We start from the raw sequence: 11835 nt of genomic DNA on the forward strand, positions 1-11835 counted from the left end.
CTTCGAAGTCGATTACCACATATCAGAAATACCGAAATACGATTTAAAAAAATCCCTATTGAATTAAGAAAAAAATGACTTTCTAAACTTTAAAATATTTCGTATATTTATATAAACGGTCAAACTTGTATTAAAAATAATAATGGAATATACAAGTAAAACTGACAGAAAATTAATTTAACTTATAGATACTATGAAAATCAGTCATCTGTAATCTGTTTTGCATAAGACAATCTGCCATTGTTGATAAATCTAAAATCCATATGGAGATCATGAGATGAATAAAAATCATCTTTATAAAAAAAAAATGCTCTTCGTTCTTAGGAAAGGTGTGGTTTTTAAAGGAAATAATATAAGGACTTTGTTAATAATCTATTGGGATTTTTTTTACATATATCTTTAAATCGTTTGAAATTTTTTTGAAATTTAAAAAAACATTCACTCTGGGTCTCTCCAGATTTTTTATACAACGTGATGAAAAAGATCTGGAACAAGCCTAGAACCAATAAGTTTAGCCAGAACCCATTATTTCCATATGGATGTAAGATTTATTGGCAGTGGTAGATTAACGTAATTCCATTTCGCTGTGCAGGTGTTGATCGGCAGCAAAGGTAGTTGTGTTTTTAAATCATTTTGTTGGGAAAAATATATAACAAAGTTGTGTTGATATCAAAAACCGCAATGTATTGCCGTAAGAATTAAGAAAAAACCAAGTTTGTAAGTTTACTTAATTAATAAAATTTATAAAATTCTGATGGGAACCTTTCGGTGTCTGAAACGGGTGCCTATGTTTCATGTAAGAAGTCAGAATAGTTGCTACTAGCTTTGATATACCTTAACTGCGAGATATAAACACCATATGCTATTACTGCACAAGAAAGGAAAATTTATAGAAAACCGACATACACAACACAGAACATAAAGTAACTAAAATCATACATACCAAATAACAAAAGCAAATGAGCAACTCGGACTCCACTAAAAACTGGGAGCATGGACCAGGTGCACCGGTAGTGTAAGCGTCATCTGCTTTTCTAGAAACACCCGCCGAGTTGCTCATAAAAAGTGAATAAATTTAGGTCAAGACAACCAAGTCAGTTGAGCGACAAACGGCACATGTCAAAAGAGTCGTAATAAACTACACAAGTTGACTGTCACTACGTTTTATTGTTTTACCAAAAAGTTACATTTTACCTAAAAGCACCTTTAGTTACCAATCATCTTACGCTTTAAGATGATTGGTTTTATTTATATCACAGAACGTAAAAGACCATACGTAATGGTTGTACAAATTTGTATTTTGGGAAAAACCTATTTTTGCTACAGATTCTAATAACAATTTCAGAAATTTTAACAAATTTTGAAATTGGCCTTACTTGTGGTGATAATCCTGTGAGAAATGGCTGAGGTCCTTTAGTGTCTTTAAATTCTTACTCATGTCAAACAAAAAAGAAACAACTAACGCCTCGTGTTTTAATTACACTACCATGACTTTTCTATAGTTCTTTTGTATCTTTTGCGACCATATCCTGTACGACCAATAGATGAATTACTATTTCCTTTATAAGCATACTCAGATTTAGATCCAGAATTGCGAAATGATGAATACGAGTTTAAAGTTTTTGAATTTCTCCGGGAAGTTTGAAATATTCCGGTTTTGACCAGGTAGTTAGTTTTGCTGGCTTTGTAGCTTGGAGCACGATATCCTGTTGTTTGTTTTATTCCGATAGCTGATGAACCTGTGCGATATCGGGGGTAAGAGGAATTTTTCACAGTCGGAGATTTATAAGCATACGACGACTTGTCAGGTTTCGGAGAGTCAATAAGTTTATTCCAGGACCGATTTTCCAGGTCACCAGATGAACCAGATTTGTAGCCAGTATAGCGGTGCTTGGCTGTCGTTCCCTGATATTTTCCTGTTTTTGGATATCCAATACTTCCCTTTTGTCTATAGTAACCCGATAGAACCTTGCTTAGGCTGTTAACTGGTTTTGTTCGATATGCCTTAATTTTACCTTGTCCAAAGAAGCCGAGAGTAGCACCTCCATTTGGATTTTTTAGCTTATGGATGTTCTTTGATTTTATATTAACATAGTTTCGAAATTTTTTATATAAGCTTGATGCTGTATAACCAGATTTTCCATATGTTTTTGATGTGATGTCACCAGTGATTCGGGTATTAACATTTGATCCAACGTTACCATGTTTTTGAGAGTTTCCAGAATCCAAGTTGCCGTTCTTTTTTGACTTTTTGACGACTTTTGTAAGAGGTACTCTAGTTTTTGATATACTGCCACTTTGGGAAACGACATGCGGTAAGATCTTCCCTAAGGTTTTAAGGGTTTTTACCCGACTACCATCCTGATTATTAACGTAATTATGAGGCCTTTTGTCTGTATATTTTGTTCCAGTGTCATCGTTGATTGTTTTCCCTGACACAATAAATGGTACATTTCCTACTTGTATTTTATCTGAACGTGTTTTTGTTACTTTCCCATTACGTACTTTGGTATGTAATTGACTAGGCGGTATCGTATCTGCTTCTTTCTTGATTTTATCGCCTTTTTCCTTCGAGACAATAAATGGTACATTTCCCGCTATTCCCCTAGAGTTCGCAATGGAGTCACTCGGAGGTAAAGTTTTTATATTTGACTGGCTTATTTTTGGCGCGCTGTGTAACATATTTTCACTCGTTGCCTGTATTACCGTTCCACTCTTCGTGGGATATTTATTATTTGCCCAATCATATGTCACCTTTTGTCGGCCATCTTTTAAGGGATTTTTGTTGCTGGATTTTGTTAAACCACTTCTGTAAAGTTCGGACCCATCTATGAAATCTTTGACAGCATTTTGAATTTTGACCTTTTCTAAATGAAAGATAAATAATTCGGCGATAGTGGTTCGTAAATTAAAAAATATATATAATAAATATAATAATTATAATCCACATTTTATACACATGTAGTAGTGCTGCGGACAGGTATCAAAAAGTGTTTTAGTTTTCGAGTTGAGTGGGCCTGGAGGGTATTCGGCTGTATCATATGTCAATGGAAAGATAAATCAATATAGGTTTTGAATATCGCACTTATCAAAGTGAAAAGCAGTAAAGTTTTCTACTATTTTGCATTAATTAAGAGGAGGGGTCAAAGATCAATCAACCCCAATACTCTTTGATAAGTAATTTAAGTGAAATCGTTCATTGTAGGTATTGGAAAACAAATAATATGTAAAGATCACATGTATACAATTTCAAAAATGTAAAAAAAAGAACTTTTACCGACAAAAGTTGACTATTCAATCGAAAAACAAAGTTGCCCCTAAAATGGTTGCATTTTAGTGCATTTTAAATGATTAAGATATAATAAGACACCGTAGAATATTACAATGTATATCTAAATATTCTTTACTGAATAACAAATAAAATAAATACAACGTTCTCGATTCGATCTGCAATATGGGCTTCGCAAAATGAGTTTGAAGTTGCAAATTTTCACATACTTTAACTATACTAAAATTGTAAAATACGAAATCAATTCCCGGACAACCTGTTCTGTTTCCGAACTGTTGGTACAACAGAAAAGCATGAATATAATCCAAAGTAACTTATTTTTTTACATGATCAAGATTTTAAGTGCCTTTTAAGCCGATAGATAAAAGATTGACATATGTTTTTCTGTTATTCAATAATCGAGCGCTTAACAATGTTCGTTTTCATTAAATTGAAATGAATGGGATATCAATATAGTCAAGACAAAGCACCAAAAATACCAAAATAGTCATGAGAATAACATATATAAATTTAAAGAATTAACTAGCATGCCAGGCTTGATAAAAAAAACTGTGAGTTTGAACCAGGTTCATTGGTAGGATATTAATTTTAACGCCTTTTCTCTGTTTTTCCTTAAGCGCCCGTCGATCAATTCTTATATACATGATGTCATTCCGGTTTAAACGAAGGAGGGAAACTCTGGCATTGCTTAAAAGCCATATGGTATGTGACGATGAAAAAGATTTTTTGTAAATGGATTATTTCAAATAAATTCGGCATTTACTATCAAATTTTGAGTGGCTTATTTCCGATTCCTATATTTTACAGCATCTTCGTTAAGCAAGGGTTACGGTCCTGCCCCTCTCATTGCGTGAAGGGAGGGGACAAGACCGTTACCCTAGGGTACCGAAGATGATTTTAGAGTTGTGATCCCATATTCAGTTTAATTCTTATTGGTATTTAGAATATAACAAATCAGAATTAGAGTGAACCATGAAGTGGCTCACTTATTCGTTCTTTGCGTGAAGCAGACAGACGTGATTAGCTGTCCGAAAATTAAAACTATGGCATTGTAAATGTTCAAAACAACTTTTCTACCTTGTCAAAATATGACAGCAGAAGTAACGCACAATTCAATGCACAAACCACTTACTATAACTGCTCTGTACATGTATGTTTACGCCGAAAAAAAAATAAAAAAAAAAAACAGAAAGTTTATAACAACTTATAGACAGTAAATATAGCAAACGATATTTTGCATTCCCTGTTTTTAAACGTCTTGATCAGAGCCCTCCTCTTTTTTTAATATTCTTGATCCGCCCCTGGCCTGGACAATGACGTTTCCTTTGAACTAATATTCTGTAACAACTTTGATACCATTGTGTCCTATTCATACGGCTACTAAAAATGGAGTCTTTTTGAGAGGTAAAAAATCTTAGAAGTTTTAATGCGTCCCAACTTCTTACTTATTTTGCGTTAGAATTAACATTATAAGGAATGTGGTTTGTTTTTATCATATATAATCCGTTCAGAGCGGCGGCGGGTCCAGAGGGCTTGCATGGGATTGGCTTCCCCCTATTTATTAGAAAATTTGTCATTTTCATGTGTAAAAGTTTAAATAATATCCTAGCACACACCCCCTTTCTGAGGAACCCCGGCTGGCACCCTCCTTTTTAGAGTGTGTATCCGCCATTGCAGAGGATATTGCATTACAAGTATCAGCCTAGCGCACAGGTAAGACATTAAATGTTGTGACGACATATATTTACATGTTTGCATATGCTTCCATGCAAAGTTCAAAGTTCACAGATAATGTATTGTCAAATTTATTACGAAGTCCAGCCTTATTATGAACCCCCGAGTCGCATTTTTGTTTGAGAATCTCTGATTCATGGTTAAATCTTGAAGGTTTTATTTGAAGTCTAAGCATATAAGGACAAATGCAACAAAAATATGTATGATATTTGTATGTACACAAATAAATCTTAAAACTTTAGACTCGATACTTTACATGTGTCTGTTCATAAAAAAACAGTCCGGAAACTGGACACATTGCACGGAACCGATTCCGTGTTATACAATTTTAGCACAATTAATAGTTTAAATGTGTGAAAATTTGCAACCTCAAACTCATTTTGCAAAGCCCATGTTGCAGATCGAATCGAGAACTGTGTGTTTATTTTATTCGTTATTCAGTAAAGAATACTTAGATATACAATATATAAATGCAACCGACTTCAGGGGTATTTTTGTTGTGTGATTAAATAGTCAACTTTTGTCGGAAAAAGTTCTTTTTTACATTTTTGAAAATTAATACATGTGATCTTTACATGTTACTTGTTTTCCATTACCTACAATGAACGATTTCACTTAAATCACTTATCAAAGTGTATTGGGGTCAATTGATCTTTGACCCCTCCTCTAATTAATGCAAAATAGCAGAAAATTTTACCACTTTTCAGTTAAAAAAAGATTGGTATTCAAAAACTACATTGATCTAGCCATATACCCTCTAGGCCCGTTAAAGTTTGAAAAATCCTTAGCCGTCCGCAACACTATAGTGTACGCTTTGTTTGTAGACCACTTGTAAGAAAACCTATAAAACGCCGATTTACAAGAAAAGATATCAATTGATTATAATTCAACGCTATTTCTAATTATTACATGTTCAAAATTACAGACTTACACGTATTTAAAGTGGCTAAAGTCTTACGTTACACATGGCATTACAGCACCATGAACTTGCATGAAATTGTCATATACATATTAAATTAGCAAAAAAAAATTCTGATTTTCTCTCGGATTTCCAGAATAATATCTTTTACATTAAAAAAAAAAAAGAATAAGAAAATTAAACATAACTATCAAATAAACACACCAATTTTACCAATGTCCATGTAGCCATAGTCTCCAATCAAATGCACGTGAACATCCAAAATGCCTAAAATACAAACAAGATCAGTAGTCAATGGAAAAATAATAGGTACTGATTTAAGACACCGACCATTTTTATACCTTGGGGAGATGGCTGGAATTGTTTTGAAAAAAATTGTTATTCTAAATTCAAACCAAAAATGTTTTTTTCGTCGTCCATGGCAAGAGAACATTTTTTTTTATAGTTCATTTGTTTCATATTTGTTTCCAAGTAATAACTGTAATACATGTAGTAATTTCATAGATATAAATATGAAACCAGTCAAAGTGATGTGGGATTTCGAAACAAGCATATACTAGTACACTTATCACGATATTATGTACAACCGTTTTTTTGTTTTTGTTTTTTTTTATTTTAAATTCCTCAGTTCATGTCGTAGTCACTACAAATCCCATTGCGGTTATTCTGTGCCGCATGGAGATGGTTTCGTTACCAAATAATACATTATTTTCTATGTAAATTTAAAAACAAATTGTGCAATGTCAACTATCAGACGCAATTTAAAAAATGTTGAACAGATATACTAAAGAGACAGTGTTATGTAATATTATATTACCATAATTACAAAGCAGTAAATATGCGCTTAGACATTGCCTACTCTCCAAAGTAACAAACTTAGAAAGGAAAATTTTAAATCTAACAAAAACAGAATGTTGAAAACACGTGCCATTGGTTTGTAATAGCTGTGAACATAACAATCTGTAATTCCGTCTCATATAAAAACTCAAAATTGTATTAAATAATTTATCTAGAATTATTGTTGGATAAGAGAGCTAAAATAAAATGACTGGCTGTAAAAAGAAAACAGTATAAGAGAGCCATTTTTAACGTTTTTTTTTCAATTTACATCATCTTACCAGAAGCAACATCCTTACCTGGATCACCCTTCTCTCCTTTGTCTCCTTTTTGTCCATTAGAACCATCTTTTCCTGGATCACCCTTTTCTCCATTAGCACCGTCCTTTCCTGGATCACCCTTATCTCCTTTGTCTCCTTTTTGTCCATTGGAACCATCTTTTCCTGGATCACCCTTTTTTCCATTGGATCCATCCTTTCCGGGATCACCTTTCTCGCCTTTGGCACCATCCTTCCCAGGATCTCCCTTTTGCCCTTTTGAACCATCTTTCCCTGGATCACCCTTTTCTCCATTGGATCCATCCTTTCCTGGATCACCTTTCTGTCCTTTGGCACCATCCTTTCCAGGATCTCCCTTTTGCCCTTTTGAACCATCTTTCCCTGGATCACCCTTATCTCCTTTCTCTCCTTTTTGTCCATTGGAACCATCTTTTCCTGGATCACCTTTTTTTCCATTAGCACCGTTCTTTCCTGGATCACCCTTATCTCCTTTCTCTCCTTTTTGTCCATTTGAACCATCTTTTCCTGGATCACCCTTTTTTCCATTAGCACCGTCCTTTCCTGGATCACCCTTATCTCCTTTGTCTCCTATTTGTCCTTTTGTACCATCCATTCCTGGAACACCTTTTTCTCCTTTTGAACCATCTTTCCCTGGATCACCCTTTTCTCCATTGGATCCATCCTTCCCGGGATCACCTTTCTCGCCTTTGGCACCATCCTTTCCTGAATCACCTTTTTCCCCTTTGGCACCATTTCTTCCTTGATCACCCTTATCTCCTTTGCTTCCTTTTTGTCCATTGGAACCATCTTTTCCTGAATCACCCTTTTCTCCATTAGCACCGTCATTTCCTGGATCACCCTTATCTCCTTTGTCTCCTTTTTGTCCTTTTGTACCATCCTTTCCTGGATCACCCTTTTCTCCTTTTGAACCATCTTTTCCGGGATCACCCTTTTCTCCATTGGATCCATCCTTTCCGGGATCACCTTTCTCTCCTATGGCACCACTCTTTCCTGGATCACCCTTTTCTCCATTGGAACCATCCTTTCCTGGATCACCCTTCTCCCCTTTATCTCCTTTTTGTCCATTGGAACCATCTTTTCCTGGATCACCCTTTTCTCCATCAGCACCGTCTTTTCCTGGATCACCCTTATCTCCTTTGTCTCCTTTTTGTCCTTTTGTACCATCCTTTCCTGGATCACCCTTTTCTCCTTTTGAACCATCTTTTCCTGGATCACCCTTTTTTCCGTTGTATCCATCCTTTCCGGGATCACCTTTCTCGCCTTTGGCACCATCCTTCCCAGGATCTCCCTTTTGCCCTTTTGAACCATCTTTCCCTGGATCACCCTTTTCTCCATTGGATCCATCCTTTCCGGGATCACCTTTCTCTCCTTTGGCACCATCCTTCCCAGGATCTCCCTTTTGCCCTTTTGAACCATCTTTCCCTGGATCACCCTTATCTCCTTTATCTCCTTTATGTCCATTAGAACCATCTTTTCCTGGATCACCCTTTTCTCCATTAGCACCATCTTTCCCTGGATCACCCTTATCTCCTTTCTCTCCTTTTTGTCCTTTGGGACCATCTTTTCCTGGATCACCTTTTTTTCCATTAGCACCGTTCTTTCCTGGATCACCCTTATTTCCTTTCTCTCCTTTTTGTCCATTGGAACCATCTTTTCCAGGATCACCCTTTTTTCCATTAGCACCGTCCTTTCCTGGATCACCCTTATCTCCTTTGTCTCCTTTTTCTCCATTGGAACCATCTTTTCCTGAATCGCCCTTTTCTCCATTAGCACCGTCCTTTCCTGGATCACCCTTATCTCCTTTGTCTCCTTTTTGTCCTTTTGTTCCATCCTTTCCTGGATCACCCTTTTCTCCTTTTGAACCATCTTTCCCTGGATCACCCTTTTCTCCATTGTATCCATCCTTTCCGGGATCACCTTTCTCTCCTTTGGCACCATTCTTTCCTGGATCACCCTTTTTGCCTTTGGCACCATTCTTTCCTTGATCACCTTTCTCTCCTTTGCCTCCTTTTTGTCCATTGGAACCATCTTTTCCTGGATCACCCTTTTCTCCATTAGCACCGTCTTTTCCTGGATCACCCTTATCTCCTTTGTCTCCTTTTTGTCCTTTTGTACCATCCTTTCCTGGATCACCCTTTTCTCCTTTTGAACCATCTTTTCCGGGATGACCCCTTTCTCCATTGTATCCATCCTTTCCGGGATCACCTTTCTCTCCTTTGGCACCATCCTTCCCAGGATCTCCCTTTTGCCCTTTTATACCATCTTTCCCTGGATCACCCTTTTCTCCATTGGATCCATCCTTTCCGGGATCACCTTTCTCTCCTTTGGCACCATCCTTCCCAGGATCTCCCTTTTGCCCTTTTGAACCATCTTTCCCTGGATCACCCTTTTCTCCATTGGATCCATCCTTTCCGTGATCACCTTTCTCTCCTTTGGCACCATCCTTCCCAGGATCTCCCTTTTGCCCTTTTGAACCATCTTTTCCTGGATCACCCTTATCTCCTTTATCTCCTTTTTGTCCATTGGAACCATCTTTTCCTGGATCACCTTTTTTTCCATTAGCACCATCCTTTCCTGGATCACCCTTATCTCCTTTGTCTCCTTTTTGTCCATTGGAACCATTTTTTCCTGGGTCACCCTTTTTTCCATTAGCACCGTCTTTTCCTGGATCACCCTTATCTCCATTAGCACCGTCCTTTCCTGGATCACCCTTATCTCCTTTGTCTCCTATTTGTCCTTTTGTACCATCCTTTCCTGGATTACCTTTTTCTCCTTTTGAACCATCTTTTCCGGGATCACCCTTTTCACCTTTGTATCCATCCTTTCCGGGATCACCTTTGTCTCCTTTGGCACCATTCCTTCCTGGATCACCCTTTTCTCCATTGGTACCATCCTTTCCAGGATCACCTTTCTCTCCTTTGTCTCCTTTTTGTCCATTGGAACCATCATTTCCTGAATCACCCTTTTTTCCATTAGCACCATTCTTTCCTGGATCACCTTTCTCTCCTTTGGCACCATCCTTCCCAGGATCTCCCTTTTGCCCTTTTGAACCACCTTTCCCTGGATCACCCTTTTCTCCATTGGATCCATCCTTTCCGGGATCACCTTTCTCTCCTTTGGCACCATCCTTCCCAGGATCTCCCTTTTGACCTTTTGAACCATCTTTCCCTGAATCACCCTTATCTCCTTTATCTCCTTTTTGTCCATTGGAACCATCATTTCCTGGATCACCCTTTTTTCCATTAGCACCGTCCTTTCCTGGATCACCCTTATCTCCTTTGTCTCCTTTTTGTCCTTTTGTACCATACTTTCCTTGGTCACCCTTTTGTCCTTTTGAACCATCTTTTCCTGGATCACCCTTTTCTCCTTTGGGTCCATCCTTTCCTGGATCACCCTTATCTCCTTTGTCTCCTTTTTGTCCTTTTATACTATACTTTCCTGGATCACCCTTTACTCTTTTTGAACCATTCTTTCCTAGATCACCCTTTTCTCCATCGGCAGCATCCTTTTTTTTACCTCTCTCATTTCCGTTAACTCCCTTTTGTCCGTCTCTTCTATCCTTTCCTACATCAAGTTTCTCTCCAGTGAAACCATCATTTTCTCCTGGACCTCCTTTTTCTCCCTTTCGTTCATTTCCCCTTTCTTTTCCAGGATCACTTTTCTCTTCATCGGTGCCATCCTTTCTCGAACTGCTCTTATCTGCGTTGTCTCCCTTTTGTTGATCTCCACTATCTAAAATTCAAATGTATTTCAAAATATTGTTTGGGATGACTATAAAAACAGGATCACCTGTCTAAGTGCAAAATTAACATGTCATTGACCAGAACAACATCAAACACTGGTACAGCGAAATAATTGCCCCTAATGACTTCAGCGAAGTGAAAACGAAACAAGACATATAGAGGCCAAATATTCCTGGCTTGGGACATGCGCAAAGTTGCACCTTTTGAAGGATTATCAAGCGTAAATTTTATCAAAGTTGGAATATCGCATGAATTGATACTTGAAAAAAACAAAGTTGAAAGATATCATATGTTAATGGTATAAAAAATTAGAAGAAATTTGATTGTTGACTCTTTTGAACATGTTAAGTAGCAGAAAAAAATAAACAGGAAGTGATTCATGCATTTCAAAGCCCACGAAATTTACTTTTATTTCTTTTTCAGACTATATTTTTTTTCATTTGGCCGTTGCACTTTCGAGATAGGTATTATATAAATTGTGTATAAAATTGGCATTTTGTAAGAGTAGTCGTTCTTGGTTTCGTTTGAGTTGGTTGATTTTAGTGGGAAATGAACGTAAGGTTTGTCAAAAATATAGATCTATGGAAAGGACTATAGTTACGTAAAAATAGAGCATATGTAGACGTAAAAAGCATCATTTATTCAGTAGGTTTTTATACACATGAATCACTTCTACCATAGGCAGTGTATTTTTTATAAATAATTTTATTATGCCCTATTTCATGACGGTATGTTTGTATTACCAGCAGCTGTAGACTTAATGATACCGTTTGTATTTGGTGATGGTTTATCAATTGTTTTCTTCACTTTTTTCATTATGCTTTTATTTTCTCTATCATCAGTGTTTCCATGATCGTACTTGTTGTTTATATTACGATTGTAACCCGATTTCCATTTTGAAGAGGAACTTTTTCTATAATTCTTTTATATTTCCAGTTGAATCCAGCACTAACTTTTCCATTACCTTTATATTTGTTTGTGTATCTGGAACCACTACTACCTCCAATGGCATAT

The sequence above is a fragment of the Perna viridis genome, chromosome 10 (assembly GCF_037379345.1).
Source record: "Perna viridis isolate PV_CMFRI_1.1 ecotype Kerala chromosome 10, ASM3737934v1, whole genome shotgun sequence".
Lineage (NCBI taxonomy): Eukaryota > Metazoa > Mollusca > Bivalvia > Mytilida > Mytilidae > Perna > Perna viridis.